The sequence below is a fragment of the Benincasa hispida genome, chromosome 5 (assembly GCF_027475165.1).
Source record: "Benincasa hispida cultivar pf3 chromosome 5, pf3_genome.v1.1, whole genome shotgun sequence".
NCBI lineage: Eukaryota > Viridiplantae > Streptophyta > Magnoliopsida > Cucurbitales > Cucurbitaceae > Benincasa > Benincasa hispida.
The window spans coordinates 19,595,106-19,603,206 of NC_143482.1; the positions used below are offsets into that span (position 1 = coordinate 19,595,106).

At 41.4% G+C, this 8,101-nt stretch overlaps 1 non-coding gene across 1 annotated transcript; it reads right to left on the minus strand.

Moving 5' to 3' along the window:
* Positions 1-2,465: 2,465 nt before the first annotated feature.
* LOC120078920 (small nucleolar RNA R71) lies at positions 2,466-2,572 on the minus strand. Its single transcript, XR_005482194.2, has one exon. It is a non-coding gene; the product is annotated as a small nucleolar RNA R71 (small nucleolar RNA).
* Between the last annotated feature and the right edge of the window lie 5,529 nt (positions 2,573-8,101).

Below are 8,101 nucleotides of genomic sequence, written 5' to 3' on the forward strand. Positions count from 1 at the left end.
AAGCGATGAATCCAGAAGTACACGATCGCTTAGCGCGCTTCGCATGACGCCCGCCTTCTGCGATCGTCTAAATGACTACGATGCCACGAAGCACCATCGTCTAAGCGATCTCATAGCCAGCGCCTCCGTATCGCATACGCACGATCACGTAGGTAGTAACTAAGCGATAAAGCTTGCTAACTACGTGATCGTCTAGCGCGCGCCTTCTACTAAACGATGAGCATCGCATGCTTCAACTACAATCACCTACCTCCAGCACCTACGCGATCGTGCAACCAACGCTACACGATATGGTAAACGATTTACCCCATCGCTTAGCATTAGCTACACGATCGATTAGAAACACTACATGATCGTCTAGAACAAAAAATCTAAATGATAGCTTAGTGAAATCCCAACGATCGTTTACCTGAGGCTACATGATTTGATCAACGCTTGATCTTCTTCGTTGAGAACTGCATCGCCATGCACCGAAGCTTCATCACGAATGACTCGACGAACTCGAACTTTTCGAATTACAGACTTGATTGCAAAGTTAATTTCACCCAAAAACGCAGGGGCCCTTACAATTAACATTTTGTAATAATAAAAGCTTTAACAAAAGGCAATTTAAACCTGAAACATTCATCAATTCATCCACAAATGCAGAAAACTGTTAACTACAAATGCAAAAATCCACCACGACTTTAAAAACCATTTGATTTAGATCTGTAATTTGGAATATCAGAGAACCTAGCTCTAATACCAATTGAAACTGTTCCTGGTCAGCTCGAGAAAGTGTCGGGAAGCATTAAGAACAGAGAGAGGGCCGACTCTTGCGAAAGAAAGAATATTCTTTGACCAGAGTAGAGAAAAATAGTGTAAAAGCCTTGGGAAGAAAAAAATTGCTACTAGGCTCCCTATCTTTATTTCCCATTGTCATTCTGTATTTTGATTTCATTTATAGAATGAAACCTGCATTTCTACATCTGTTGACTTTCTTTACATTACGCATGAGTAACTAAACTTCTGAATGGGTTGAGAAGCACTTAGCTAACATGACCTAAGATCTTCATTTTATGCGATCATCTTGTCTTATGCATGTGTCCATCACCCCTTTAGAGCTACTCGAGAGAGAGTCTAAAGAAAGAACCTAGACTTTAGAGAGCCAGGTTAGAATCTAGACTTGAGAAAGCAATATTAGAACCGCATAAGCAAGAGATAGAGACTTAGAGATAAGTTCTGTTTGCTAACATGCATCGCATGCACCCTAGAAATAGGTTATGGTAGTATTCGGTCGCCTTGTGTATGTGTGTGTCATTCATCATCGCATAGACAAGAGTAGAGGCTTAGACATAAGTCCTATAGACATCATCGCATACATCGCATGCGTCCTAAAACTAGGAGCTATAGCATTTACATTGAGAGATGACTTGTTGTTGTACGTATGTAGCATGATCGCATAACATGAATGCAATCTTAGGAAGTGTTAGCTAAATCCCTTCTCAACCCGTTCCCCCGCATACTCATTGTACTTTTGTTGTTATTGACTCTTTTCTCAATTCTGCTGCATAGAATCTATACCTTAAACAAACATACCAATCAACACATTGTTTTATTTGTCATCGCAAAGTTATTAGAAATCACCGTCATATACTATCTCCATAGTCCCAGTGTTCGACCCTAGGCTTACCAGGCAACTTAGTAGGATTTATACTTGGATTTTGCTAGGAAAACTTGCATGCACAATGCATAAACCACCATCGCATTATACACCATAATTTCATCATATTCACAACGCATCAAGTTTTTTGGCACCGTTGTCAGGGATTATGGCAATACAGATTGTGCTAACGGTAACTTTTTAGTTTTCTTTGCAGCTCTCCATCTCTATGCACTACCTCTCCTTAGGTAAGGGAAGAAGCGGGCATCGTATGAGCGAAGGACAAAATCCTGAGCCCAATTACGACCTAGAGATTGAGAGAATTTTTCGAAGAAGAAGAAGAAACAGCCGCCTACGACAACAAGAGAAAGATCCCAACATGGTGGAGCAAACAGAAGATAGAGCACTAAATGCAAATAATATCATGGCGAATCCCATCCTCTTGGCGAACGACCGCAATAGGTCCATTCGGGACTATGCATCGCCCAACCTTTATGATTTCTCACCAAGAATCATGAGGCTAGCTCTTGACGAATCGAGATTCGAGATCAAATCGATGATGCTGCAGATGATTAAAACTGCCGGACAATTTGCTGGTAGGCGTGATGAGGATCCACGCGCCCACATCCGGAGTTTTATTGAGATCTGAAATATGTTTGTGTTCCCAAATATCTCTATTGAAGAGGTTCTATTAACACTGTTCCTGTTTTCGTTGTGTGACCAAGCACGGAAATGGGCTTATTGTCTTAAACTAGGGGAGATTACATCATGGGAACAGGTAGTGGAGAAGTTCAAGAAGTACTTCCCCCTAACGAAGAATGCGAGAAGGAGGAAATTGATCACTAATTTTGAACAAGACATTGACGGATCACTCAGTGACGCCTGGGCGAGGTTTAAAAGGTTGGTAAGAGATTGCCCGCATAATGGCTTACCAGATTGTTTACAGATGGAAATTTTCTACCATGGTTTGAACCCTACATCGCGGATGGTTGCCAATGCGGTAGCAGTTGGAGGTCTACTTGACAAAACATACGATGAGGCTAAGAACATACTTGATCGCATTTTGAAAAATCATGAAAACTAAAGAGAAAACGATCAAAGACTGAGAATTAAAGATAGTGACGCAAATAATGGGGCTATCGCATCCCTATAGAACCAAATGACTGCGATGATGAATTTAATACAAGGAATCACAATCAACAGCCCAAGAACGTATAGGGGGCAGGTCAACGCAATCGACCAAACGAGCGCAAGTTGCGCTACTTGTGGTGAAGACCATCCAATGGAAGAGTGTCTGAGGAACCCACAGTCTGTCTATTTCATGAAGAATAATCCTTTTTTCGATACCTACAACCCTGGGTGGAGAAACCACCCTAACTTCGCATGAAAAAATCAACAACAAAATTCTCATCCTATGGCGCAAAAAGATGGGCCACCAACATTTTTCCCGTGAACGAATGATCAAACGCAAAATCAAGCGAGCAGTTCGCAGGTGCCACAATATTCATCTTTGGAGAGCTTACTAAAGCAATATATTGAAAAGAATGAAACAATGCTTTAGAATCAAGCAACATCTATCTATAATCTTGAAATTCATATAAGACAGATTGCGGGCGAACTCAAAAGTAGACCGCGAGGGGCATTTTCGAGTTCTACTGAACTCCCGCACAACCTAGGAAATACGGAAAAAAAGAAATGTCAAGTTGTGACGTTGCGAAGCGAAAAGACAGTGGCGGAGGAGAAGAAAGAGCCGAGTAGGATTGCTCCAATTGCGATGGAACCACGGACCCCATTGACTTAAGAAGAAATAGAAGAACAGGAGACGATGGAACCGGAGATTGCATCCACTTCGAAGCCGAAAGAATAGAGAACCGTGAAAATACAGCTGCCACCATTTCCCAGAGGCTTAAGAAGAAGAAAAATGATGAAGTGTAGTATCAATGCTTCATGGACATACTGAAACAGTTGCATATCAACATTCCTTCACTGAAGCGATTGAACAGATGCCCAAGTATGCGAAGTTTCTGAAGGACATGTTGACGAAGAAAAAAAGCACCAGTAAGTTTAAAACGGTGGCATTGATGCAAAGTTCAAAATCCATAATTCCACCGAAAATGCGCGACCTTGGAAGTTTCACAATACGCTACTCGATCAGTGGGTTATACATTGGTCAAGCACTTTGCGATCTTGAGGCCAACATCAACTTAATGCCCCTATCAATTTTTAAGCAGCTGAATGTGGGGCAGCTGGTGCCCACGACAGTGACTCTCTAACTAGCTGATAGATTCCTTATGCATCTAGAAGGGAAGGTGAAGGATGTCTAGGTCACGATTGACAAATTTATATTACCGGCAAACTTCAACATCCTTGATTATGAAGTAGACAAGGATGTACTCATCATCCTGGGACGACCATTTTTATCCACTGGTCGTGCTCAGATTGATGTTTACAAGGGAGAGATCACACTGAGTGTGAATGGACAGAAGCTCAGGTTTGATATAATTAGAGCCATGAAGTACCCAGGAGAAAAAGAACTCACTGAGTCCGATGATGAACCCAATTTGAATGAAGAAGAAAAGTCTGAAGATAAAGATGAGGATGCGACCGCATCCATAGTAGCCTGCAATGTGATCACAGAAACAACAATCAAAGAAGACAAGCAGACAATGAATGAAGAAAGAAAAACACCAAAACCATCCTTGGAACAACCACCAACAGTAGAACTGAAAACCCTTCCAAACCACCTGAAGTATACTTTTCTAGGGCAGAATGAAACGCTACCAGTAATAATTTCCTCTGCACTTTAAGAAGATCAAGAGAATGCATTGCTGAGCATCCTAAAAAAGTACATAAAAGCAATTGGCTAGACTCTAGCAGACATTAGAGGAATCAGCCCCGTATATTGCATGCACAGGATATGTCTCGAGGACAATTAGAAAGGATCGATCGAACATCAACGCAGACTCAACCCTGCGATGAAGGAGGTCGTGAAGAAGGAAATAATTAAATGGTTGGACGCAGGGATTATCTATCCAATCGCCGACAGTACGTGGGTCAGCCTTGTGCAATGTGTACCAAAGAAATGAGGGATGGCAGTAGTCCCAAATGCAAATAATGAACTAATACCAATGAGGACCATCACTGGCTAGCGGATCTGCATGGACTACCACAAACTGAATGCGGTGACAAAGAAGGATCATTTCCCTTTGCCTTTTATCGACTAGTTTTCCCTTTGCCTTTTATCGACTAGTTGCTAGACCGCCTAGCAGGAAATGATTTCTACTATTTCTTGGATGGATATGCTGGTTATAACCAAATCATGATTGCTTCTGAAGATCAAGAGAAAACCACATTCACCTGTCCTTATGGAACATTTGCGTTTCAATGCATGCCATTCAGCCTATGCAATTCGCCTCAGAGGTGTACGATGGCCATCTTTTCTAAGTATCTTGAAGATTCTATAGAAATTTTCATGGACGACTTCTCGGTGTATAGGCAAACTTACGAAGACTGTCTCAATAATCTAGAGAAGATACTGAAGAGATGTGAAGAGACGAATCTGGTGTTGAACTGTGAGAAATGCCACTTCATGGTGAAGGAAGGTATTGTGCTTTGGCACAAAGTCTCCAAGGACAGGCTGGAGGTGGATAAGGTAAAGATTGAGGCGATTGAAAATCTTCCACCTCCAGCAAATATGAAGGCTGTCAAGAGCTTCTTAGGACATTCTGGTTTTTATCGACGCTTTATGAAAGACTTTTCAAAGATTGCACGACCATTGAGTGCATTACTGGAGGCAGAAAGAGCATTTGACTTTGATGACCAATGCCTAAATGCATTTAAGATACTGAAGAACACATTAACAACCACACCTGTGTTGATCACACCGGATTGGACACAACCTTTTGAACAAATGTGCGACGCAAGAGGTTATGCGATGGGGGCGGTGTTGGCGCAAAAGAAGAAAACAATGCTACACCCCATCGCATATGCGAGTAAAACCTTGAACACTGCTCAAACAAATTACACTACCACATAAAAAGAATTTCTTGCGGTGATATTTCCGTTGGAAAAATTCAGAGCTAACCTGCTGGGAGCTAAAGTAATTGTTCGCACTGACCACTCGGCAATAAAATATTTGATGACAAAGAAAGATGCGAAGCCGAGATTTATTCGATGGGTTCTCCTCCTTCAAGAATTCAACATGGAAATCATTGATCGCAAGGGGACAGAGAACCAGGTTGCGGACCATTTGTCAAGATTAGAAAATCCAGAAGTCTTTCGCAACCAGTTAGAGGTGAACACAACTTTTCCAGATGAACAGCTATTTAAAATTGAAGAACTACCATAGTATGCGGACGTGGTCAATTTTTTGGTTTACGAACAATTTCCTGAGGACTATATAGCCCACTAAAAGTGGTGGCTCATACATGAATGTAAATCATATTATTGGGATGAGCCAAATCTTTATAAGAGGTGATCAGACCAGATTTTACGCCTATGCGTACCAGATGCTGCTCACCGGCGCATACTATCACAATGCTATGTCTCGCCTTACGGAGGACACTTTGGAGGCCAACGCACAATAGCAAAGGTGTTACAAAGTGGTTATTTTGGGCCAACATTATTCAAGGACGCAAGAGACTATGCGATGAAATGCGACCGGTGCCAACGCACGGGAAACATTTCATGGAAGAATGCGATGCCCATGAATATCATCTTAGAATTGGAACTATTTGACGTCTGGGGCATAGACTTCATGGGATCATTTCCACCATCAAATGGTCACAAATACATTCTATTAGCCATCGACTACGTTTCCAAATGGGTAGAAGCAGTATCGTGAGTCGCAAGCGATGCAACGGTAGTCTCCAAGTTCTTGAGGAAGAATATTTTCACCCGTTTTGGCACTCCACGTGCCATAATAAGTGATGAAGGCTCTCACTTTTTTAATCATATCATCAACATATTGCTGCTCAAATATAATATCCTTCATAAGGTGGCCATAGCATACCATCCACAAACAAATGGTCAAGCTGAAGTGTCCAACAGGGAAATCAAGCTGATATTAGAGAAGGTGGTGAAACCTTCGCGCAAAGATTGGGCAATGAAGCTAGAAGATGCCTTGTGGGCATACAAGACCGCCTATAAGACACCTATAGGCATGTCCCCGTATGCGCTGTTGTTCGAAAAGGCATGTCATTTACCGCTTGAGCTGGAACATAAAGCACTGTGGGCAGTGAAAAGACTCAATTTTGACTTAAAGGCTATAGGGGGAGCAAGGAAACTTCAGCTGGTCGAACTTGATGAATGGAAAACTCACGCATACGAGAATGCCAAAATCTACAAGGAGTGCGCAAAACGTTGGCATGACAAACGATTATGCGAGAAGAATCTCCAAGTCGGACAAAAGGTCTTATTATTCAATTCGAGGCTAAGACTCTTTCCTGATAAATTAAAGTCATGCTGGTCCAGACCCTTTATAATCAGAGAGGTATTCCCGCATGGTGCGATTGAGTTATCCAATGAGGACGGTACCAATGCATTCAAAGTCAACAGGCAAAGAGTCAAAATATATCACGGAGAAGATTTGCACCGCAAGAACACCTCTGTGTACCTGAGGAATTCTGACTGAAGAAGAAGTAGGTAGTCCCTGCACAATCATGTGATTCAATTTCATCAGGGATGCAATTTTTGTGAAGTGTCCTTTGAAACCTTCAATTCATGAACTTAATTCTACCTCTTTATAGTCATTATCATTTATTTATTCTTTGAAACTTTTCTACAAAAAAAAAATGCTAACTCTATCTTTTATTTAACCCTCTTGATGTTTTTTGCAACGATCACTGGTGAACGATTGCGGGGGAGCTACGTGATAACCGAAGACGCGACTAGTTCAAATAGCCACCGCAATCGAAGAAATCAGTTTGTTGCAAAGAAGGATGCGATCACAAATACTGCAGGCGACAAAGCAAAGTTGGGGGTTGTATCTTCCCTTAATGTTGTTTATTCCAAATTTTGCACTCTCGCATCTCATTTTGATAATTTTATCATCGCATCTTCTTTAGTCGGCGTAATCATTAAACATTGATTAATTTAGTAAGTCACCGTATTGTTTTTCTCTACCAATTATGATTTCATTGATGAAACGCATGCCTCTATTTTTCATCACATGCACTAAAAGCCAACTTAATCTTAGGACAATTAATTCATGAAATATTTCTAGAAGTTAGTGGTCCACCAGCTTTCTTTCAAACTATCTTTTATGAAATCTCCTAAGAGCATTGCATGAATTCTTTCAATCTTTGAGCAATGAGGACATTGTTGCGTTTAAATTTGGGGGTGTGGTATTTATCTTCAACCTTGCTATTTTTAGGCATTCTGAAAAAAAAAACAATCATAACGTTGCGATCGGATCCAACTCGTAGTTGAATGTCCGTATGACACTCGTGGGGGCAAGCA